Genomic DNA, 25,571 nt, shown 5'->3' on the forward strand with positions numbered 1-25,571 from the left:
TGACACTCTTATCACGTGGTGTATTATAAATGAATGCACCAAAAATATTAAGCAAAATGTCCTGACGACGCGACTCACACTGACGAATGAACTGGCGGACCTTGATTCCAGTTATGTGTAATGTTTGACGCCCCGTCCGCAAAAAGACGGGTGCAGCACAAAGAATTTTCAAGAGGCCACCCATCCTAGTACTACTATCGCTCAAGCACGCATAATTGTGGAGTTCTGATGGGATCTGGTGTGTTAGTGCTGGTATGATCGCACCCATCCCATTCAACGCTGCAAATGCATATACCCCTTCTCCTTCCCTCCCCCCTCCCATCATTTATTTCACTGTACACGCACACCACACCTCTATTTCTAGTTTTAATATCAAGAAAAATGCCTTGGTGCCTCGACTCGTATCCAGATTAACAAACTGTCGGCCGCACCTCTGTTTTCATTATTCTATTAATTAAGATGCTCGTAATGACAATCTTATCATATGGTGAAATATAAATGAATGCAGGAAAAATATTAAGTAATTTGCCCAAGCCTCGCGACTCACGCTGGCGAATGGACCAGTAGACCGTGGCTATGGACATGCGTAATGCTTAACTTTCCATCTGCAAAAAAATGGGTGTAACAGGAGGACTTTCCAGGAGGTCACCCATCCTAGTACTACTCTTGTACAAGCACGTAGGATTGAGGAGTTCTGATGGGATTCGGTGAATTAGTGCTGGTATGATCGTACCCATTGAATTTTGCACTGCAAATTCATATTCCCCTTCTCCTGCCCTCCCCCATCCCGTTATTTATGTCACTGTGCGTGCACATCACACCTCTGTTTTTAGTTCTAATATAGAGCAAAATGCCCTGCCGCCTCGACTCACACCTATATGAATGGACCGCCCACTGTACCTTTATTTCGTTATTCTACTATGCAAGATACTTGTAATGACACTCTTATATCGTGATAGACTATAAATTAAAGCACAGAAAATATTAAACAAAATCCCATACGACGTGACTAAAGTCGGCAAATGAACCGGCAGATCATGTCTTCGGTGGCGCATAATGTTTAATTCTCCATCTGCAAAACGACGGGTTTAACATGAGGACTTCCTCAGAGGTCACCCAACCTAGTACTACCCTCGTCCAAACATGCTTACCTGTAAAGTTCTTATAGGATCTGGTACATTAGTTCTGGTATGATCGAACCCGTAACATTTTGCGCTGTAAATGCATGTGCCCCTTCTCCTTCCCTCCCCCCTCCCGTCATTTGTTTCGCTATGCGCTCACACTGAATCTTTGCTTCTAGTTCTAATATAGAACAAAATGCCCCGGTGCCATGACTCACGTCCAGATGAATGTATCGCCCGCCGCACCTCTGTTATTGTTGTTCTACTATGCAAGATACTCATAATGATACTTTTATCTAGTGATGAATTATAAATGAATGTACAAAAAATATTAAGCAAAATGCACTGGCGCCGCGACTTACACTGGTGGACTGTGGCTTCGGTCACGCGTAAAGTTTAATGCCTCGTCTGCAAAAAGACTGGTGCAAAATGTGGACTATTAAGCAAGTCACCAATCCCAGTACTACTCTCGCTCAAGCACGCTTAACTGCGAGGTTCTGATGGGATCCAGTGCTTTAGTACTTGTATGATTGCAGTCGTTCCATGCTGCACTGCAACTATATATACCCCTTCTTTTTTCCTCCCCCTCCCAGTATTTGTTTCGTTGTGCGTGCACACCACACTCTGCTTCTCGTTCTAATATTAAGTGAAATGTCTCGATGCCTCAACTCACGCCTAAATGAACGGATCGCCCGCCATACCTCTTTTTTTATTCTTGTATTATATAAGATGTTTGTAATAACACTCTTATCACGTGGTGGACTATAAGTGAATGCACAAAAAAGATAGAGCAAAATGCCCCAGTGCCGTAACTCATGTCGGTGAATGAACCGGCAGACTGTGGCTTCGATCCCGTGTAACATTTAATGCCTCCTCCAAAAAAGACAGGTGCAACACAAGAACTTCCTAAGAGGTCACCCATCCTAGTACTACTTTCGCCCAAACATGCTTAATTGTAGAGTTCTGATGGGATTCGATGAATTAGTGCTAGTATGATCGCACCCATCCCATTCCACGTTGTATATTCTCTTTCCCTCTCCCGTCCAATCATTTGTTTTGCTATACGCGCACACAGCACATCTACTTTTAGTTCTAATATCAAGCGAAATGCCTCAGCACCTTGACTCACTCTCAAATAAACGAACTACCTGTCGCGCCTCTATTTTTGTTGTTCTACTATGTAAGATACACATAATGACACTCTTATCACATGATGGACTATAAATGAATGCACAAAAAATATTAAGAAAAATACCCCAGCGACGCGACTCATGTCAGAGAATGAACTGGCGAACTGTGGATCCGATCGCACGTGATGTTTACTATTCCGTCTATAAAAAGAGGGGTGCAACACGAGGACTTCCGAGGAGGTTACCCATCCTAGTACCACTCTCGCCCAAGTACGTTTAGCTGTTGAGTTCTGATGGGATCCGGTGCATTAGTGTTGCTATGATCGCACCCGTCCCATTCCGCGCTGCAAATACATGTGCCCCTTTTCCTTCCCTCCCCCCTACCATCATTTGTTTTATTTTGCGCGCACACCACACCTCTAATTCTAGTTTTAATATCAAGGGAAATGCCCTGGCGGACACCCAAATTAACGGATCGCCTATCACACCTCTATTTTTGTTATTCTACTAATTAAGATGCTCATAATGACACTCTTATCACATGGTGGACTATAAATGAATGCACGAAAAATATTAAGCAAGATGCCCTGGTGCCGCAATTCATGCCAGCGAATGAACCGGCGGACCACGGCTCCCTATCATGCGTAACATTTAACGCCACGTCCGTAAAAACACAAGTGCACATAGGGACTTCCAAGAAGGTCACCAATCCTAGTACTACCCTCGCCCAGGCACCCCTAAAAGGGGAGTTCTGATGGGATCCGGTGCATTAGTGCTGGTATGATCGCACCCTTCCCATTTGATGATGCAAATGCATATACCCCTTCTCCTTCCCTATCCCCTCCCACCATTTGTTTCGTTATGCATGCAGACTGCACCTTTGCTTCTAGTTCTATTATCAAGCGAAATGCCCCGGCAGCTCGACTCACGCCTAGATGAACAGACTGCCCACCGCACCCTGTTTTCATTATTCTACTATTTACGGTTCTCGTAATAATACTTTAATCACGTGGTTGACTATAAATGAATGCACAAAAAATATTAAGCAAAATGCCCTTGCGCCGCGACTCACATTTGTGCATGAACTGGCAAACCGTGCCTTCGATCGTCCGTAACATTTAACACCCTGTCTGTAAAAAAAAAAGAGTGCAACACGAGAACTTTCCAGGAGGTCTGATGCATTAGTGCTAGTACTACTCTCGCCTAAGCACACTTAACTATAGAGTTTGATGGGATCTGATGCATTAGTACTGATTTTATCGCATCCCTTCTATTTCGCGATGAAAATACATATACCACTTCTCCTTCCCTCCCCCCTCCCGTCATTTGTTTTGCTATGTGCGCACATTGCACCTCTGTTTCTAGTTTTCTTATTAAACGAAATGCCCAAGCATCTCGACTCATGCGTAGATGAACGAACCACCCACCGCAACTCTATTTTTTTTGTTCTACTAGGTAAGATACTCATAATGACACTCTTATCTCGTGATGGACTATAAATTAATACACAAAAAATATTAAGCAAAATGCCCCAACACCGCGACTCACGCTGGCGAACTATGGCTCCAGTCACGCGTAGCGTTTAACACCCCATCCCCAAAAAGATGGGTGGAACATGAGAACTTCTAAAGAGGTCCCCCATCCTAGTACTACTTTTGCCCAAACACACTTAACTATAGAGTTCGATTGGATCCGGTGCACTAGTGTTGGTATGATCGCACCCCTTCCATTCCACGCTGCAAATACATATACCATTTCTCCTTCTCTCCCCTCTCCCCTCATTTGTTTCCCTGTGCGCGTATACTGCACCTCTGTTTCTAGTTTTAATATCAAGCAAAATGTCTGGGCACCTTGACTCATGCGCAGATGAATGGACTACCTGTCGCACCTCATTTTTTGTTGTTCTACTATGTAAGATGCTCGTAATGACACTCTTATCACGTGGTGGACACTAAATGAATGCACAAAAAATATTAAGCAAAATATTCTGGCGCCTCAACTCATGCCAGAGGACTGTGGCTCCGATTGCGTGTAACGTTTAACACCCCGTTTGTAAAAAGATGGGCGTAACATGAAGACTTCCCAAAAAGTCACCCATCCTAGTACTACTCTCGCCAAATACGCTTTACTACGGAGTTCGATGGAATCTGGTGCCTTAGTGCTAGTATGATTGCACCTCTTGCATTCTGCACTGCAAATAAATATACCCCTTCTCATTCTCTCTCCCTCCTTTCATTTGTTTCGTAGTGCGTGAACACCCCATCTCTGCTTCTAGTTCTAATATAAAGCAAAATGCTCTGATGCCTCGACTCACGCCCAAATGAACGGACCGCCCGTTGTACCTCGTTTTTCATTGTTGTAGTATGTAAGTTTCTCGTAATCACACTCTTATCACATGGTGGACTATAAATGAATGCACAAAAAGTATTAAGCAAAATGTTCGAGCATCGTGACACACTCTGGGGGACTGTGGCTCCGATTGCGCATAATGTTTAACGTCTTATCAGCAAAAAGACGAGTGGAACACGAGGACTTCCCAGGAGGTCACCCATCTGAGTACTACTTTCATCCAAGCACGCTTAACTACAAAGTTCGATGGGATCCGATGCATTAGTGCTAGTATGATCGCACCCCTTCCATTTTGCGCTGCAATTACATATACCCCTTCTCCTTCCCTCCCCCCTCCCGTCATTTGTTTGTTGTGCGCGCACACCACACCTCTGTTTCTAGTTTTAATATCAAGCGAAATGCCCAAGCGTCTCGACTCATGCGTAGATGAACAGACCGCCCACCGCAACTCTATTTTGGTAATTCTACTATGTAAGATACTCATAATGACACTCTTATCTCGTGATGGACTATAAATTAATGCACGAAAAATATTAAGCAAAATGCCTCAATGCCGCGACTCACGCTGGTTGACTGTGGCTCCGATCGCGTGTAACTTTAATGTCTTGTTAGCGAAAAGACAAGTGGAACACGAGGACTTCGTAGGAGATCATCCATCCGAGTACTATTTCCACCCAAATACGCTTAACTACAGAGTTCAATAGGATCTGATGCATTAGCACTAGTATGATCACACCCCTTCTAGTCCACGCTGCAAGTACATATACCCCTTCTCCTTCCCACCCGCCTCCCGTCATTTGTTTCGCTTTGTGCGCACACCGCATCTCTGCTTCTAGTTCTAATATAGAGCAAAATATCCTGCACCTCGACTCATGCCAATATGAACGAACCTCCTGCCACACCTCTGTCTTCATTGTTCTACTATGAAGATACTCGTAATTACACTCTTATCCCATGATGGACTATAAATTAATGCATGAAAAATATTAAACACAATGTCTTTGCGTCGAAACTCACACTGGCTAATGAACCAGCCGACCGTATCTCTAGTTGTACGTAACGTTAAATGCGGGTACAACACGAGGACTTCTTAGGAGGTCACCCATCATAGTATTACTCTTGCCAAAGCACGTTTAATTGAAGAGTTCTGATGAGATCCGATGCATTAGTGCTGGAATAATCGCACCCATCCTATTCCGCGCTGCAAATGCATGTGCCCCTTCTCTTTCTCTCCCCCATCCCATCATTTGTTTCACTGAGCGCACACCTCACGTTTACTTCTAGTTTTAATATCAAGCGAAATGTCAAGGCGCCTCGACTCATGCCCAAATGAACAGATCGCTCGCCGCACCTCTATTTTTGTTGTTCTGCTAATTAAGATGCTCGCAATGACACTCTTATCACGTGCTGGACAATAAATGAATGCACAAAAAATATTAAGCAAAATGCCCCAGTGCCGCGACTCACGCGAGTGAATGAACCAGCTGACCGTGGCTCCGGTCATGTGTAACATTTAATGCCCCCTCAGCAAAAAGACGGGTGCAACATGAGGACTTCCCAGCAGGTGCCCCATCTAAGAACTACTCTTCTCCAAGCACGCTTAATTGTGGAATTCTAATTGGATGCAGTGCATTAGTGTTAATATGATGGTACATTTCCCATTTGGTGCTCAAATGCATGTACTCCTACTCATTCCCTCCCCCTTCCCATCATTTATTTCGTTGTGCGTGCACACCACTCCTCTACTTCTAGTTCTAATATAAAGCGAAATGTCCCGACCCCTCAACTCACCCCCAGATGAATGGATCACCCGCTGCATCTCTTGTTTTTGTTTTTTTTACTATATAAGATGCTCGAAGTGGCATATTTATCACATGGCGAACTATAAATAAATGCTAGAGAAATATTAAGCAAAATGCCCTGGCACCGCGACTCACACAGGCGAGTGAACTGACAAAACATGGCTTCGATCGCACGTAACATTTAACGCCCCGTCCTCAAAAAGACGGGTACAACACGAGGACTTCCCCGTAGATCATCCATCTAAGTACTAATCTCACCCAAGCATGCTTAACTGTGGAGTTTTCATGGGATCCGGTGTATTAGTGTTAGTATGATCGCACCCTTCTCATTTCGTGCTCAAATGCATCTACCTCTACTCATTCCCTCCCGCCTCCCACCATTTGTTTCATTGTAAGTGCACACCGTATCTCTGCTTCTAGTTCTAATAGTAAGCAAAATGCCCCAGTGCCTCAACTCATGCCCAGATGAACGGATCGCCCACCGCACCTCTTTTTTTATTTTTATACTATGTAAGCATAATGACACTCTTATCACGTGGTGGACTATAAATGAATGCACGAAAGAGATAAAGCAAAATGCCCCAGCACCGCAACTCACGTTGACGAATGAATTGGCTAACCATGGATTCGGTTGCACATAACATTTAACTCCCCATCCAAAAAAAGATAGGTTCAACACGAGAACTTCCCAAAAGGTCACCCATCTTAGTACTACTCTCGCCCAAGCACGCTTAGTTTCGAATTCTGATGGGATTTGGCGCATTAGTTCTGGTATGATCGCACCCATCCCATTCTGCGCTGCATATACATATATCCCTTCTCCTTCCCTCCCCCCTCTAATCATTTGTTTTGCTATGCGCACACACTGCATCTCTACTTCTAGTTCTAATATCAAGCAAAATGCCCCGGCACCTCGACTTATGCCTATATGAACGGACCGCCCACCACACCTTTGTTTTCATTGTTCTACTTTGTAAGATGCCCATAATGACACTCTTATCATGTTGTGGACAATAAATGAACGCACAAAAAAGATAAAGTAAAATGCCCCACCGTCGCGATTAACATTTGCGAATGAACCGATGGACCGTGGATCTAGTCGCGCATAATGTTTAACTCCTCGTTCAAAAAAGAAAGGTGCAACATGAGAACTTCTCAGGAGGTCACCCATCCTCGTACTACTCTCAGCCAAACATGTTTAACTACGAAGTTTTGATGGCATTCGGTGCATTAATGCTGGTATGATCGTAAATGTCCAATTTCGCGCAGCATATACATATACCCCTTCTCCTTCCCTCCCCCCTCCCATAATTTTTTTCGCTGTGCGCGCTCACTGCACCTCTGCTTCTAGTTCTAATATCAAGTGAAATGCCCCGGCACCTCGACTCACACCCAGATGAATGGACTGCCTACCGCAACTCATTTTTTGTTGTTTTATTCTGTAAGATGCTCGTAATGACACTCTTATTACGTAACAGACTATAAATGAATGCACAAAAAATATTAAGCAAAATTCTCCAGCACCAGGACTCATGCTGGCGGACTGTGGCTCCAGTCGCGCATACTGTTTAACACCTCATCCAAAAAAAGACGGGTGCAACATGAAAATTTTTCAAAGGTCACCCACCTTAGTACTACTCTCGCCCAATCATGCTTACCTACAGAGTTCTGATGGGATCCAGTGCATTAGTACTGGAATGATCGCACTTGTCCCATTCTGCGCTACATATACATATACTTCTTCTCCTTCCCTCCCCCCCTCCCATAATTTGATTTATTATGTGCACACACCTCAACTCTACTTCTAATTCTAATATTAAGCAAAATGACTTGACGCCTCGACTCACGCCAAGATGAACAGACTGCCCACTGCATCTTTGTTTTTCTTTTTTTACTAATTAAGATGCTCGTAATGACACTCTTATCTCGTGGTAGACTATAAATGAATGCATAAAAAATATCAAGCAAAATTTTCCAACACTGCGATTCACGTCGGTGAACGAATTGGCGGACCGTGTCTCTGGTTGCGTGTAATGTTTAACATCCCGTTCGCAAAATGATTGGTGCAACACAAGAACTTCCCAAGAGGTCACCCTACCTAGTACTACTATCATCCAAGCACGCTTGACTTCAAAGTTCTGATGGGATCCGGTGCATTAGTGCTAGTATGATTGCACACGTCCCATTGTGCGCTGTGAATGCATGTACCCCTTCTCCTTCCTTCCCTGCTCCCATCATTTGTTTCACTTTGCGCGCGCACCTCACCTCTGCTTCTAGTTCTAATATTAAGCGAAATGCCCCGACGCCTCAACTCATGCCTAGATGAACGGATCACACACTGCACCTCTATTTTCGTTGTTCTACTAATTAAGATGCTTGCAATGACACTCTTATCATGTGGTGGAATATAAATGAATGCATAAAAAATATTAAGCAAAATGATCCAGCATCGTGACTCACACTGAGGGACTATGGCTCCGATCGCGCATGACGTTTACCTCCCCATTCGTAAAAAGATGGGTGAAACATGAGGACTTCCTAGGAGGTCATCCATCCTAGTACTACAATTGCCCAAGCACACTTAACTATGGAGTTCTGATGGGATCCGGTGCATTAGTGTTGACCCACCTCACCCAATCCACGCTACAAATACATATACCCTTTCTCCTTCTCTCCTGCTTCCCGTCATTTATTTCGTTGTGTGCACACATTGCACCTCTGCTTCTGGTTCTAATATCAAACAAAATTCCCCAGTGCCTCGACTTATGCCCAGATGAACGGATCGCCCACCGCACCTCATTTTTCGTTGTTTTACTATGTAAGACACTTATAATCTTATCACGTGGTGGAGGTATAAATGAATTCATGAAAAATATTAAGTAAAATGCCCCGGTACTGTTCCTCAAGCCTGAAGTACTATGGCTTCATTTTCACATAACATTTATCACCCCGTCTATAAAAAGACGGGTGCTGCACGAGGATTTCGTAAGAGGTCACCCTTCCTAGTACTACTGTCACCCAAGCATGCTTAATTGCGGAGTACTGATGAGATCCAATGTGTTAGTTCTGGTATGATCGCACCCGTTCCATTTTGCGCTGCAAATACATAAACCTCTTTTCCTTCCCTCCCCCCTCCCATAATTTATTTCGCTGTGCGCGCACACCGCCTCTCTCCTTCTAGTTCTAATATGAAGCAAAATGCACCAGCGCGTCGACTCACGCCCAGATGAATGGATTGCCTGCCGCACCTCTATTTTTGTTGTTCTACTATGTAAGATGCTCGTAATAACACTCTTATCACGTGGTGAAGTATAAATTAATGCACGAAAAAGATTAAAAAAAATTCTCCAGTGCCGTGACTCACGTTTGCGATTGAACCGGTGGATTGTGGCTAGTGCATTAGTGCTAATAAGATCGCACCCGTACTAATCTGCGCTGCAAATTCATGTGCATCTTCTCCTTCCCTCCCCCCTCCAATCATTTGTTTCACTATGCATATATCTCACCTCAGCTTCTAGTTGTAATGTCAAGCAAAATGTCCCGACGCCTCGACTCATGTCCAGATAAACAGACCGCCTGCCGCACCTTTGTTTTCGTTGTTCTATTATGTAAGATACTGGTAATAACACTCTTAGCACGCAGTGGACTGTAAATGAATGCACAAAAAATATTAAGCGATTCGGCGCTGCGACTCACGACAGTGAATAAACTGACAGAATGTGGCTCCGATCGCGTGTAATGTTTAGCGCCCCGTCTGCAAAAAGACAGGTGCAACACAAAAAACTTCTCAAGATGACACCCATCCTATTACTACTCTCGCCCAAGCACACTTAACTACAGAGTTTTGATGGGATACGGTGATTAGTGCCGTTATGATCGCACCCATACCATTCTGCGCTACAAATACATATATCCTTTCTCGTTCCCTCCCCACTCCCATCATTTGTTTTGTTGTGCGCGCACACTGCACCTCTACTTATAGTTTTAATATCAAACAACATTTTTCAGCGCTTTGACTCACGCCGAGATGAACGAACCGCCCGTTGCACCTTTTTTTTCATTATTATAGTATGTAAGCTGCTCATAATGACACTCTTATCATGTGGTGGATTATAAATGAATGTAAGAAAAATATTAAAATAAATGCTTCGGCGCCGCGACTCACGCTAGTGAATTCATCGGCAGACCGTGGCTCCAGTAGCACATAATGTTTAACCCCCAGTCTGCAAAAAGGCAGGTGTGACACGAGGACATCCCAAGAGGTCACCAATCCTAGTATTACTCTCGCCCAAACATCCTTAATTGCGGAGTTATGATAGAATCTGGTGTGATAGTGCTGGTATGATCGCACCCGTTCTATTTTGCGCTGCAAATACATATACCCTTTTCTTTCCCTCCCTCCCCCCTCCCATCATTTGTTTTGCTGTGCGCGCTCACCGTACCTTTCCTTCTAATTCTAATATTAAGCGAAATGACCTGACACCTCGACTCACGCCTAGATGAACAGACTGCCCCCTGCACCTCATTTTTGTTATTCTATAATGTATGATGCTCGTAATGACACTTTTATTACGTGGTGAAACATAAATGAATACACAAAAAATATTAAGCAAAATGCCTAGTGCCGTGACTCATGTCAGCGAATAAACCAGCAGACAGTGGCTCCGATCACACGTAATGTTTAACATTCTATCTGCAAAATAATGGGTGTAGCAAAAGTACTTCCCAAGAGGTCACCCTTACTAGTAGTACTCTCGCCCAAGCACACCTAACTGCGAAGTTCTGATGGGATCCAGTGCATTATAGCTGGTATGATCGCACCAGTCCATTTTGCATTGCCAATACATATACCCCTTCTCCTTCCCTCCCCTTTCCAACAATTTGTTTTGCTGTTCACGCACACTGCACCTCTACTTCTAGTTCTAATATAGTGCAAAATGTCTCAGTGCCTTGACTCATGCCTAGATGAACAGACCACCTGCCGCACCTCTATTTTCATTGTTCTACTATGTAAGATACTTGTAATGATACTCTTTTCTTGTGATGAACTATAAATGGATGCACAAAAAATATTAACTAAAATGTCCCGGCACCACGACTCATGCCTGCAAACTTTTGCTCCGATTGCGCGTAACATGTAATGCCCCATCCGCAAAAAGACTAGTGCAAAATGAGAACTTTCTAAGAGATCACTCATCCTAGTACTACTCTCACCCAAGCAAACTTAACAGCGGGGTTCTGATGGGATCCAATGCATTAGTGCTGGTATGACCGCTCCCATAACATTATGCGTTGCAACTACATATACTCCTCTTTCCCTCAACCCTCTCGTCATTTGTTTTGCTATGCGCGCACACCGTACCTCTGCTTCTAGCACTAATATCAAGCAAAATGTCCTAGTGCCTTACTCACGTCTAGATGAATGGACCACCCGCCGCACCTCATTTTACATTGTTCTACTATGTAAAATACTCGTAATGACACTCTTATCACGACGTGGACTATAAATGAATTCACGAAAAATATTAAGAAAAATGCCTTGGCGCCGTGACTCACGCCGACAGATTGTAGATCTTGTCACACGTAATGTTTAATGCTATCCGATAAAAGACAAGTTCAATAAGAGGGCTTCCTAGGAGGTCACCATCTTAGTACTACTCTCGCCCAAGCATACATAACTGTTGAGTTTTGATGGGATCCGATGCATTAATGCTAGTATGATCGCACCCATCCCATACCGCGATATAAATACATCTACCCCTTCTCCTTCCCTCCCCCCTTTCGTCATTTATTTCATTGTGCATACACACTACCTTTATTTTGTAGTTCTAATTTATAGCAAAATGTCCTGGCACCTCGACTCACACCCAGATAAAGGGACCGCCCACCGCATCTCTATTCTCATTGTTCTACAAGGTAAGATACTCGTAATGACACTCTTATCTTGTAATGCACTATAAATAAATGCACGAAAAATATTAAGCAAAATGCCCCTGCGTCGCGACTCACACTGACGAATGAACTGTCGGACTGTGTCTCCAGTTGCACATAACGTTTTAATGCCCTGTCCAGAAAAAGAATGGTGCAACATGAGGACTTCCAAGGAGGTCACCCATCCTAATACTACTCTAACCCATGCACACTTGACTTCAGAGTTCTGATGGGATCTGGTGCGTTAGTGTTGGTATGATTGCAAAAGTTCTATTTTGTGCCGCAAATACATATACACCTTCTCCTTCCCTCCCCCATCCTGTCAATGTTTTCGCTGTGCGCACACACAGCAGCTCTGTTTCTAGTTCTAATATCAAGCAAAATGTCCTAGCGCCTTGACTCATTCCCAGATTAATGGACCACCTACCGCACCTTATTTTTCATTGTTCTACTATGTAAGATGCTCGTAATGACACTCTTATCACGTGGTGGACTATAAATGAATGCATGAAAAAGATAAAGCAAAATGCTCTAGTGCTACGACACACGTTTGTGAATGAACTAGGAAATCGTGGCTCCGATCGCGCATAACGTTTACCACCCCATTTGTAAAAAAGATGGGTGCAACATGAGGACTTTTCAAGAGGTCACCTATCCTAGTACTACTCTCACCCAAGCACGCTTAACTGTGGAGTTCTAATAGGATTTGGTGCGTTAGAGCTGGTATAATTGCACAAATTCTATTTTATGCTGCAAATACATATACAACTTCTCGTTGCCTCCCCTCTCCCATAATTTGTTTCGCTTTGAGCGCACACCGCATCTTTCTAGTTCTAATATCAAGCAAAATGCCTCGGCACCTTGACTCACGCCCAGATGAACGGACCAGCCGTTGTACCTCTGTTTTCGTTGTTATACTATGTAAGATTCTTCTAACGGCACTCTTATCATGTGGTGGACTATAAATCAATGCACAAAAAAGATATAGAAAAATGCTACGGTGTTACGACTCACGTTTGCAAATAAACTGGCGGACTGTGGCTCTAGTCACGGGTAATGTTTAACGCCCCCGTCGATAAAAAGATGAGTGCAACACAAGAACTTCCCCGGAGATCACCGATCCTAGTACTACTCTCGCATAAGCACGCTTGACTATAGAGTTCAATGGGATCCAGTGCATTAGTGCTGGTATGATCGCACCCCTTCTCCTTCCTTCCCCTCTCCTGTCATTTTTTCGTTATGTGCGCACACCGCACCTTCGTTTCTAGTACTAATATCAAGTGAATTGGCCCGGTGCATCGATTCATGCTTGGATTAAAGGATCATCTCCCGTACCTTATTTTTTGTTGTTCTACTATTTAAAATGCTCGTAATGGCACTCTTATCATGTGGTGGAATATAAATTAATGCACAAAAATTATTAAGCAAAATTCTGTGGCACTGCGACTCACGCCAGCGAATGAACCAGCATATCGTGGCTCCGGTCGCATGTAATATTTAACGCTTTGTCTGCAAAAAGATGAGGTGCAACATTAAGACTTCTTAAAAAGTCACCCATCCTATTACTACTCTTGTCCAAACACGCTTAACTGTGAAGTTCTAATGGGATCTGGTGCATAAGTGCTGGTACGATCGCACCAGTACCATTTTGTGCTACAAATACATACACCCTTTTGCCTCCCTCCCCCCCCCCTTCTGCCATTTGCTTTGTTATGCACACACACCGCACCTCTGCTTCTAGTTCTAATATAAAGCAAAATACCCTGATGCCTTGACTCACACCCAGTTGAACGAACCATACGTCTCACTTTTGTTTTTATTGTTCTACTATGTAAGATACACGTAATGACACTCTTATCTCGTGATGGATTAAAAATGAATGAACCGTCCGCCGCACCTCTGTTTTCGTTGTTATACTAATTAAGATACTCGTAATGACACTCTTATCACGTGGTGGCCTATAAATAAATGCACGAAAAAAGCAAAATACCCCAGCGACGCAACTCATACGGGTGAATAAACTAGCGAACTGTGGCTCTGGTCGTGCATAACCGTTAACACTCGGTCTGCAAAAAGACAAGTGCAACATGAGGACTTCTAAGTAGGTCACCCATCTAGGTACTAATCTCGCCCAAGCACGCTTAACTGTGGAGTTTTGATTGGATGTGATGAATTAGTGTTTATATGATCGCAACCTTGCCATTTCGCACTAAAATGCATGTACCCCTAATCATTCCATCCCCCCTCCCATCATTTGTTTCAATGTGCGTGCACACCGCACCTCAGCTTCTAGTTCTTATATTAAGCGAACTGCCCCAGCGCCCCAACTCACGCCTAGATGAACAGATCGCCCGCCGCACCTCTTTTTTCATTTTTCTACTATATAATATGCTCGTAATGACACTCTTATCACGTGGTGGACTATAAATATATGCAAAAAAAAGATAAAATCAAAATGCTCTGGCACCACAACTCACATTTGTAAATGAACTGGTGGACTGTGGCTCCGGTCACGCGTAACGTATGACGCCCTGTATGAAAAAAAATGTGTGCAACACGAGAACTGTGGAGTTCTGATGGGATCCAGTGCATTAGTGCTGGAATGATCGCACCAGTCCCATTTCCCGTTGTAAATACATATACCCCTTCTCCTTCCTTACCTCCTCCCGTCATTTGTTTCACTGTGCACGCACACCGCACCTCTGATATTAGTTCTAATACAAAGCAAAATGCCCCGACACCTCGACTCTTGCCCATATGAACGGACCGCTTGTCAGATCTCTATTTTCATTGTTCTAATATATAAGATACTAGTAATGACATTCTTATCTCATGATGAATTATAAATGAATTCACAAAAAATATTAAACAAAATGCCCCTGCACTGCCACTCACGCCAACGAATATACAGACTGCCCGTCGCACCTCTTTTTTCGTTGTTCTACTAATTAAGATGCTCATAATGACAATCTTATCACATGATGGGTTATAAATGAAGGCACAAAAAATAATGAGCAAAATATCCCGTGCCATGACTCATTCGGCAAATAAACTGGCGGACTGTGGCTCTGGTGGTGCATAACATTTAACGCCCCGTCTGTAAAAAGACGGGTGTAACACGAGGACTTCCAAGTAGGTAACCCATCTAAGTACTACTCTTGGTCAAGCACGCTTAATTGTGGAGTTCTAATTGAATCTGGTGAATTAGTATTGGTATGATCACAACATTCACATTTCACGCTCAAATGCATGTACGCCTAATCATTCCATCCCCTCTCCCATTATTTGTTTTGATTTACCCACACAACACACCTCAGTTTCTATTTGTTATATTAAGCGAAATGCCCCAGTCGCCCAACTCACACCCAGATGAACGGATTGCTCACCACACCTCTTTTTTTATTTTTTTTACTATGTAAGATGCTCATAATAACACTCTTATCACATGGTGGACTATAAATGTATGCACAAAAAAGATAAAAAAATTCTTCGACGCCATGTCTCACGTTTGCGAATGAACTGGTGGATCGTGACTCTGATCGCATATAACGTTTAACACCCTGTACGTAAAAAGACGGGTGCAACATGAAGACTTCCTAAGAGGTCACCCATCATAGTACTACTCTCGCCCAAGCACGCTTAACAGTAGAGTTCTGATGGGATCCGGTGAATTAATGCTAGTATGATCACAGTTGTTCCAGTTCGCACCGCAAATACATATACCCCTTATCCTTCCCTCCCCCCTCCCGTCATTTGTTTCGCTGAGGGCACACATTTCGCCTTTGATATTAGTTCTAATATAGAGCAAAATGTCCTCGACCCTCGACTTATGCCAATATAAACGGACCACTCGTCGCACCTCTGTTTGCGTTGTTCTACTATGTAAGATACTCGTAATGATATTCTTATATCGTGATGGATTATAAATGAATTCACAAAAAATATTAAATAAAATGCCCCTGCGCTGCGACTCTCGCCAGCAAATGAACCGACAAAACGTGTCTTAGATCACGCGTACCATTTAACACTCTGTCCGCAAAAATAGGGGTACAAAATGAGGACTGCACAGAAGGTCACTCATCTTAGTACTACCAAGCCGAAGCACGCTTAACTACAGAGTTCTGATGGAATCCAATGCATTAGTGCTAATATGATCGCACCCGTCCCATTCTATGCTGCAAATGCATGTGCCCCTTCTCCTTCCCTCTCCCCTCCCATCATTTGTTTCACTATGCGCGCACACCTCACCTATGCATCTAATTCTAATATCAAACGAATTGCCCTAGTGCCTCGACTCACACCCAAAAGAACAGACCGCCTGCTGCACCTTGTTTTTCGTTGTTCTACTATGTAAGATGCTCGTAATGACATTCATATCATGTGGTAGACTATAAATAAATGCATGAAAAATATTAAGCAAAAAATTCTGACACTACAACTCATGCTGGTGAATGAACCGACAGACTTTGTCTCCGGTCGCGCAAAACGTTTAACGCCCCGTCTGTAAGAAGAAAGATCCAACACAAAGACTTCCCAAGAGATCACCCAACCTAATACTACTCTTGCCCAAGCACACTTAACTGCGGAGTCCTGATGGGATCCAATGAATTTGTCATGGTATGATAGTTCTCGTTCAATTTTGCGCTAAAATACATATACCTCTTCTCCTTCTCTCCCTTCTCCAATCATTTTGTTTCACTGTGCGCGCACACCACACTTCTATTTTTAGTTCTAATATAGAGCAAAATGCCCCAATGCCTTGACTCATGCTAAGATAAATGGACCGCCCGCCGCACCTCTATTTTTGTTGTTCTACTAAGTAAGATACTCGTAATAACACTCTTATCTCGTAATTGACTATAAATTAATATACGAAAAATACTAAGCAAAATGTCTCAGCACTGCGACTTACACCGGCGGATCGTGTCTTCGATCGCACATAATGTTTAACACCTCTTCCACAAAAAGATAGGTGCAACACGAGGACTTCCTAGGAGCTCACCCATCCTAGTACTAGTCTCGCCCAAGCATGCTTCACTGTGGAGTTCTGGTGGGATTCGGTGCATTAGTGTTGGTATGATCGCACGCGTCTCATTCCGTGCTGCAAATGCATGTGCTCCTTCTCCTTCCTTCCCCCCTCCCATCATTTATTTCACTGTGCACGCACAACTAGCCTCTACTTCTAGTTCTGATATCAAGCGAAATGCCACAACGCCTCGACTCACACCCAGATGAACAGATTGCTCACCACACATCTATTTTCATTGTTCTACTATGTAACATACTCATAATAACACTCTTATGACGTGATGGAATATAAATGAATGCACGAAAAATATTAAGCAAAATACCCCGACGCTACGACTCATGCCAACAAATGAACCAGCAGATAGTATCTCCCATCATGAATAACGTTTAATGTCTCATTCGTAAAAAGACGGGTGCAACAAGAAGACTTCCCAAAAGGTCACCCATCCTAGTACTACTCTCGCACAAAGACGCTTAACTGTAAAGTTTTGAACCGATCGGGGCATTAGTGCTGGTATGATCGCACCCGTCCCGTTCTGCGCTATAAATATATGTACCCCTTCTTCTTTCCTCCCCCCTCTCATCATTTGTTTTGTTGTGCGTGCACATCGTACCTCTATTTCTGGTTTTAATATCAAGTGAAAGGGCCTGACAGCTTGATTCATGCCTAGATGAACAGACTGCCCGCCGTACCTTATTTTTTGTTGTTCTACTATATAAGATGCTTGTGACGACACTCTTATCACGTGGAGAACTATAAATGAATGCACGAAAAGTATTAAACAAAAAGTCCTGGTACTGCTACTCATGCCGGTGGACTATGACTCTTGTCAAGCATAATGTTTAACGCCCCGTCTGTAAAAATACGGGTATAACTTGATGACTTCCCAAAAGGTCACCCATCCTAGTACTACTCTCGCCCCAGCAAGCTTAATTGTAGAGTTCTGATGGGATCCAAGGCATTAGTGCTAGTATAATCGCACCCGTCCCATTTTATGCTGTAAATAAATATACTCCTTCTCCTTCCCTTCCTCCTCCTGTTATTTGTTTCGCTATGAGCGCACAGTGCACCTCTACTTCTATTTCTATTATCAAGTGAAATGCTTCAGTGCCTCGACTCATGCTCAGATGAACAGACCGCCCGCTGTATCTCTGTTTTCATTGTTCTACTATGTAAGATGCTCGTAATGACAGTCTTATCACGTAGTGGAGTATAAAATATTTCACAAAAAATATTAAACAAACTGCCCTGTTGCTACGACTCACGTTTGCAAATGAACCGACGGACCGTGACTACAGTCGCGCATAATGTTTAATGTTCCATCCATAAAAAGAAAGGTGCAACACGAGTACTTTTCAGGAGGTCACCCATCCTTGTACTACACTCGCCAAAGCACGCTTAGATGCAGAGTTCTGATGGGATACGGTACATTAGTGCTGGTATGATTGCACCTTTCCCATTTTGCGGTGCAAATGCATGTGCCCCTTCTTTTTCCATCCCTCCTCCCATAATTTATTTCTCTTTGCGTGCACACCTCACCTCTGCTTCTAGTTCTAATATCAAGCAAAATGATCCGACGCCTCAACTCATGCTCAGATGAACGGACTACTCGCCGCACCTCTTTTTTCGTTGTTTTACTAATTAAGATGCTCATAATGACACTCTTATCATGTGATGGACTATAAATGCATGCAAGAAAGAAAAATGCCCCAGTACTACGACTCACGCAGCACCTCTACTTCTAATTCTAATATTAAGTGAACACCCTGATAGCTCGACTCATGCCCAGATGAATGAACTGCCCGCTGCACCTCATTTTTTGTTATTCTACTATATAAGATGCTAGTAATGATACTCTAATCACGTGATGGACTATAAATTAATGCACAAATAATATTAAGCAAAATTATCTGGTGCCAGTACTCACATTTTTGAATGAACCGACAGACCATGGCTCATTACGTAATGTTTAAAGCCCTGTGTGTGAAAAGACAGGTGCAACACGAGAACTTCCCAGGAGGTCACCTATCCTATTACTAATCTTGCAGAAACACGATTAATTTTGGACTTCTAATTTCATCTGGTGCATTAGTGCTAGTATGATCACCCCACTCCCATTCCGCGCTGTAAATACATATACCGCTTCTCTTTCCCTCATTCTCCCATCATTTGTTTTGCTATGTGCAAAAACTACACTTCTACTTCTAATTTTAGTATAGAGCAAATTACCCCGTTGTGTCGACTCATGCCTAGATTAATAGACCACCCGCCGCACCTCTGTTTTTATTGTTCTACTATGTAAGATGCTCGTAATGACACTCTTATCCCGTGATAGATTATAAATATATGCATAAAAAATATTAAGCAAAATGACCAGGTGTCGCGACTCACGCCGGTAAATGAACCGGCGGACCGTGTCTCTAGTTGTGCGTAATGTTTAACACCCCATCAGCAAAATGACGAATGCAACATGAGGAATCCCCAGGATCACACATCCTAGTACTACTCTCGCCCAAACATGATTAACTACACAATTCTGATAAGATCCAGTGCATTAGTGCTGGTATTATGGCACCCATTCCATTTCGCGCACCAAATACATATACCCCTTCTCCTTCCCTTCCTACTCCCATCATTTGTTTCCCGGTGTGCCCACACCGCATCTCTACTTCTAGTTCTAATATAGAGTGAAATGCCCCGATGCCTCGACACATGCCTAGATGAACGGATCGTCCGCTCCAACTCTATTTTTGTTGTTCTACTAAGTAAGATACTAGTAATGACACTCTTTTCACGTGGTGGACTATAAATGAATTCACGAAAAATATCAAGCAAAATACCCCAGCGTGGCGACTCATGCCAGTGGACTGTGGTTCCAGTCGCACGTGACATTTAACTCCTTGTTCGCAAAAAGATGGGTACAAAATGAGGACTTTCCAGGAGGTCACACCCATGCTAGTAGTACTCTCGCCCAAGCACGCTTAATTGTGGGGTTATGATTGGATCCGATGCATTAGTGTTGGTATGATTGTACCTGTTCCATTATGCGCTGCAAATACCTATACCCCTTCTCTTTCCCTCCCCCCCTCCCGTCATTTGTTTCGTTGTGCGCGAATACCGCACCTCTACTTCTGGTTATAATATCAAGGGAAATGCCTCAGTGACTCAACTCATGCCAAGATGAACGAACCACCCGCCAAAACTCGTTTTTCATTGTTTTACTATGTAAAATAATCATAATTACACTCTTATCACGTGGTGGATTATAAATGAATGCACAAAAAATATTAAGCAAAAGGCCCCTGAGCTGTTATTGATGCTGGTAAATTGTGGCTCTGGTCGCGCATAACGTTTAACGCCCTGTCTGCAAAAAAATGGATGCAACACGAGGTCTTCCCTGGAGGTCACCCACCTAGTACTACTTTTGCCCAAGCATGCTTAACTACAGAGTTCAGATGGGATCCGGTGCATTAGTGTTGATGGGATCGCACCCACCCTATTTTGCGCTATAAATACATCTACCTATTCTCCTTCCTCCCCCCTCCCATCACTTATTTTGCTATGTGCATACACCGCACCTCTGCTTCTATTTCTAATATCAAGCGAAATGCTCCGGTGGCTCGACTCATGCCTAGTTGAATAGACCATCTGCCACGCCTCATTTTTCGTTGTTCTACTATGTAAGATGCTCGTAATAACACTCTTATCACATAATGAATTATAAATGAATGCACGAAAAATATTAAGTAAAATGCTCTAGCGCCGTGACTCACATTTGCGAATGAATCGGTAGACCATGGCTCTAGTCATGAGTAACACTTAATGCCCCATCTGTAAAAAGATGGATGCAAAACGAGGACCTCCAAGGAGGTCACCCATCCTAGTACTACTCTCGCCCAAGCACGCTTAACTGTTGAGTTTTGATGGGATCTGGTGCATTACTGCTGATATGATCGCACCCATCCTATTCTGCACTGCAAATACATATACCCCTTCTCGTTTCCTCCCCCTTCCAATCATTTATTTCACTGTACGTGCACACTTCACCTCTACTTCTAGAGAACTTCCTAAGTGGTCACCCATCTTAGTACTACTCTCATACAAGCATGCTTAGTTGTGGAGTTCTGATGAGATCCGTTGCATTAGTGCTAGTATGATCGCACTCGTCCCATTTCGCGCTGTAAATGCATATACCCCTTCTCCTTCCCTTCCCCTTCTCGTCATTTGTTTCATTGTGCATGCAAATCACATGTCTACTTCTAGTTCTAATATCAACCAAAATACCCTGGCACCTCGACTTACGCCTAGATTAATGGATCACTCGCCGCACCTCTGTTTTCATTGTTCTACTATGTAAGATACTCATAATGAGACTCTTATCATATGGTTGACTATAAATGAATGCATGAAAAATACAGAGCAAAATACCTCAGCATCTGACTCACGTTTGCGAAAGAGCCGGTGGACCATGGCTTCAGTCGCAAGTAACGTTTAACGCCCCATTTACAGAAAGACGGGCACAACACGAGGACTTCTCAGGAGATCACCCATACTAGTACAACTCTCGCCCCAAGCACGCTTCACTTCGAAGTTCTTATGAGATCTGGTGAATTAGAGCTGGTACGAACGTACCCGGTCAATTCTACGCTGCAAATACGTATATCCCTTCTCCTTTCCTCCTCCTTCCGTCATTTGTTTTGCTGTGCGCGCACACCGTACCTTTTATTCTAGTTTTAATATTAAATAAAATGCCCTAGCACCTCGACTCACGCACAGATGAACAGACCGCTCATCGTACCTCTACTTCTAGTTCTAATATCAAGTGAAATGCATCAGTGCCTCATTTAACGCTCTTTCCCCAAAAAGATGGGTACAACACAAGAATTTTTTAGGAGATCACCCATCTTATTACTACTCTCGCCCAAGCACGCTTAACTTCAGAGTTCTGATGGGATCCAATGAATTAGTGCTGGTATGATCGTACCTGTTCTATTTTGCATTGCAAATACATATAGCCCTTCTCCTTCCCTCCCCCCTCCCATCATTTGTCTCGCTGTGCGCGTACACCGCACCTCTGCTTTTAATTCTAATATTAAACAAAATGCCTCGACAGCTTGACAAATGCCCAGGTGAACAGACCACCTGCCGCGCCTAGTTTTTCATTATTCAACTATGTAAGATGCTCGTAATGATACTCTTATCACGTGGTGGACTATAAATGAATACACACAAAATATTAAGCAAAATGCCTTGGTGCTGCAACTCACATTTGAGAATGAAATTGCGGATTGTTGTTTTGGGCGCGGGTAACATTTAATGCTTCATGTGCAAAAAAATAGGTGCAACATGAGGACTTTCAAAGAGATAACCCATCCTAGTACTACTCTCAACTAGGCACGCATAACTGCGGAATTCTAATAGGTTCCGGTGGATTAGTGCTGGTATAATCGCACCCCTTCCATTACGCGTTGCTAATACATGTGCCCCTTCTCCTTCCCAACCCCCTCCCATCATTTTTTTTGTTGTGCGCACACACCGCACCTCTGCTTCTAGTTCAAATATCAAGCGAAATGCCACAGCGCCTCGACTCACGCCCAGATGAACGGACTGCCCTCTGCACCTTTGTTTTCATTGTTCTATTATCTAAGATACTCGAAATGACACTCTTATCTAGTGATGGAGTATAAATTAATACACGAAATATATTAAGCAAAATATCCCAGTGCCACGACTCACGTCGGCGAATGAACCTGCGGATCGTGTCTTTGGTCGCGCATAATGTTTAATGTCCTATCCGTAAAAAGATAGGTACAACATGAGGACTTCCTAGGAGTCACCCATCATAGTACTACTTTTGCCCAAGCACACTACATGACGGAGTTCTGGTGGGATCTGGGGCATTAGTGCTGGTAAGATCGCATCCGTCCCATTTCGCGCTACAAATGCATGTGCCCCTTCTCTTTCACTCCCATCTCCCATCATTTGTTTCACTATACGCGCACACCTCACCTTTGCTTCTAGTTCTAATATCAAGTGAAATGCCCCAATGTCTCGAGTGAAGTGTAGATGAACGAACCGCCCGCTGCACTTCTATTTTCATTGTTCCACAATTTATGATTCTCGTAATGACACTCTTATCATGTGGTGGACTATAAATGAATGCACGAAAAATAGTAAGCAAAATATTTCAGCTCCACGATTCAGATTTGCGAATGAACCGGCGAACCATGACTCTGGTCGCGCGTAACATTTAACACTGCATCCACAACAAGATGGAATCAACACAAGGACTTCCCAGGAGGTTACCCATCTTAGTGCTACTCTCGCCCAAGCACGCTTAGCTGCAAGTTCGAACGGGATCCAATGCATTAATGGTTGTAAGATCGCACTTGTTCTATTTTATGCTGCAAATGCATGTGCCCCTCCCCCCATCATTTGTCTCGTTATGCGCGCACACTGCACCTCTCCTTCTAGTTCTAATATCAAGTGAAATGCCCCGACACCTCGACTCACGCCCAGATGAACGAACCGCCCGTCGTAGCTCTACTTTTATTGTTCTACTATGTAAGATACTCGTAATGACACTCTTATCACGTAGTGGGTTGTAATTGAATGCACAAAAAATATTAAGCGAAATGCCCCGGCCCCGTGACTCATGTTTGCGAATGAATTAACGAACCGTCGTTTCAGTCCTGCATAACATTTAACACCTAGTCAACAAAAAAAAGGGTGCAACACGAAGACTTTTCAGGAGGTCACCCATTCTAGTACTACTCTCACCCAAGCATGCTTAATGTAGAGTTCTGATGGGATCCGATAAATTAGTGCTAGTATGATCAGACTCGTTCTATTCTGCACTGCAAATACATATACCCCTTCTCCTTCCCTCCCCCCTCCCGTCATTTGTTTCGCTGTGCGCGCATAGCGCACCACTATTTCTAGTTCTAATATAAAGCAAAATACCTCGGCGCCACGACTCACGCCCATATGAATGGATCGCCTGCCGCACATCTATTTTTGTTGTTCTACAATGTAAGATACTCATAATGAAACTCTCATTTTGTGATGGACTATAAATGAATGAACGAAAAATATTAAACAAAATGCCCCTGCACCACAACTCACTTCCGCAAATGAACTGGTGGACCGTGTCTCCAGTCGCACGTAATATTTAACGCCCAATCCGAAGAAAGACGGGTGCAACATGAGAACTTTCAAGGAGGTCAACCATCTTAGTACTACTCTTGCCCTAGCACACTTAACTGCAGAGTTCTTATGGGATTCGATGCATTAGTGCTGGTCTAGTCACACCCGTCCCATTTCGCGCTGCAAATGCATGTGCCCCTTCTCCTTCCCTACCCCTATCATCATTTGTATCATTATACACGCACTCCTCACCTCTACTTTTAGTTCAAATATAAAACAAAATGTCCCAGCACCTCGACTCACGCCCATATGAACGGACTGCCTGCTTCACCTCTGTTTTTGTTGTTGTACTGATTAATATGCTTGCAGTGACACTCTTATCGTGCGGTGGAGTATAGATGAATGCATAAAAAATATTAAAAAAAATGCCCTGGCACTGCGACTCATGTCGGTGAATGAACTGACAGACAGTGGCTCTGGTCGCGAGTAATGTTTAACTTTCCGTTTGAAAAAAAAGGGTGTAACATGAGAAATTCCTATGAGGTCACCAATTCTAGTACTACTCTCGCTCAAGCCCGCTTAACTGCGGAGTTTTAATAGAATCTGGTGCATTAGTGCTCGTATGATCACGCCTATCTAATTTTGTTCTGCCAATACATGTACCCCTTCTCCTTCCCTCCCCCCTCCCATCATTGTTTTCCTGTGCCCGCACATCGCGCCTCTGTTTTATGTTCTGATGCCTCGACACAAGCCCAGATGAGCAGATCGCCCGCCGTACCTCTATTATCATTATTCTACTATGTAAAATACTCGTAATGACACTCTTATCACGTGGTGGGTTATAAATGAATGCACAAAAAATATTAGGCAAAATGCACCGACGCCGCGACTCATGTTTGTGAATGAACCAGTGGACCATGATTACGATAGCGCGTAATGTATAATGCCCAATCTACATAAAAAAGGGTGCAACACGAGGACTTCCCAGGAGGTCGCCCATCCTAATACTACTCTCGCCCAAGCATGCTTAACTGTGGAATTTTGATTGGAGCCGGAGCATTAG

At 43.5% G+C, this 25,571-nt stretch overlaps 10 pseudogenes; all 10 read right to left on the reverse strand.

Moving 5' to 3' along the window:
- Window positions 1–2,463: 2,463 nt before the first annotated feature.
- Window positions 2,464–2,582, reverse strand: LOC148268108 (5S ribosomal RNA; annotated as a pseudogene).
- A 4,487-nt stretch (window positions 2,583–7,069) lies between these two features.
- LOC148268109 (5S ribosomal RNA) lies at window positions 7,070–7,187 on the reverse strand (annotated as a pseudogene).
- A 349-nt stretch (window positions 7,188–7,536) lies between these two features.
- Window positions 7,537–7,655, reverse strand: LOC148268110 (5S ribosomal RNA; annotated as a pseudogene).
- An 807-nt stretch (window positions 7,656–8,462) lies between these two features.
- LOC148268111 (5S ribosomal RNA) lies at window positions 8,463–8,581 on the reverse strand (annotated as a pseudogene).
- A 3,900-nt stretch (window positions 8,582–12,481) lies between these two features.
- Window positions 12,482–12,600, reverse strand: LOC148268112 (5S ribosomal RNA; annotated as a pseudogene).
- An 817-nt stretch (window positions 12,601–13,417) lies between these two features.
- LOC148268113 (5S ribosomal RNA) lies at window positions 13,418–13,535 on the reverse strand (annotated as a pseudogene).
- A 5,161-nt stretch (window positions 13,536–18,696) lies between these two features.
- On the reverse strand, window positions 18,697–18,815 carry LOC148268114 (5S ribosomal RNA; annotated as a pseudogene).
- A 1,922-nt stretch (window positions 18,816–20,737) lies between these two features.
- Window positions 20,738–20,855, reverse strand: LOC148268115 (5S ribosomal RNA; annotated as a pseudogene).
- Window positions 20,856–21,204: 349 nt separating this feature from the next.
- Window positions 21,205–21,323, reverse strand: LOC148268116 (5S ribosomal RNA; annotated as a pseudogene).
- A 906-nt stretch (window positions 21,324–22,229) lies between these two features.
- Window positions 22,230–22,348, reverse strand: LOC148268117 (5S ribosomal RNA; annotated as a pseudogene).
- Between the last annotated feature and the right edge of the window lie 3,223 nt (window positions 22,349–25,571).

Source organism: Carica papaya, chromosome 3 (assembly GCF_054855325.1).
Source record: "Carica papaya isolate Zhongbai chromosome 3, ASM5485532v1, whole genome shotgun sequence".
Classification (NCBI taxonomy): domain Eukaryota; kingdom Viridiplantae; phylum Streptophyta; class Magnoliopsida; order Brassicales; family Caricaceae; genus Carica; species Carica papaya.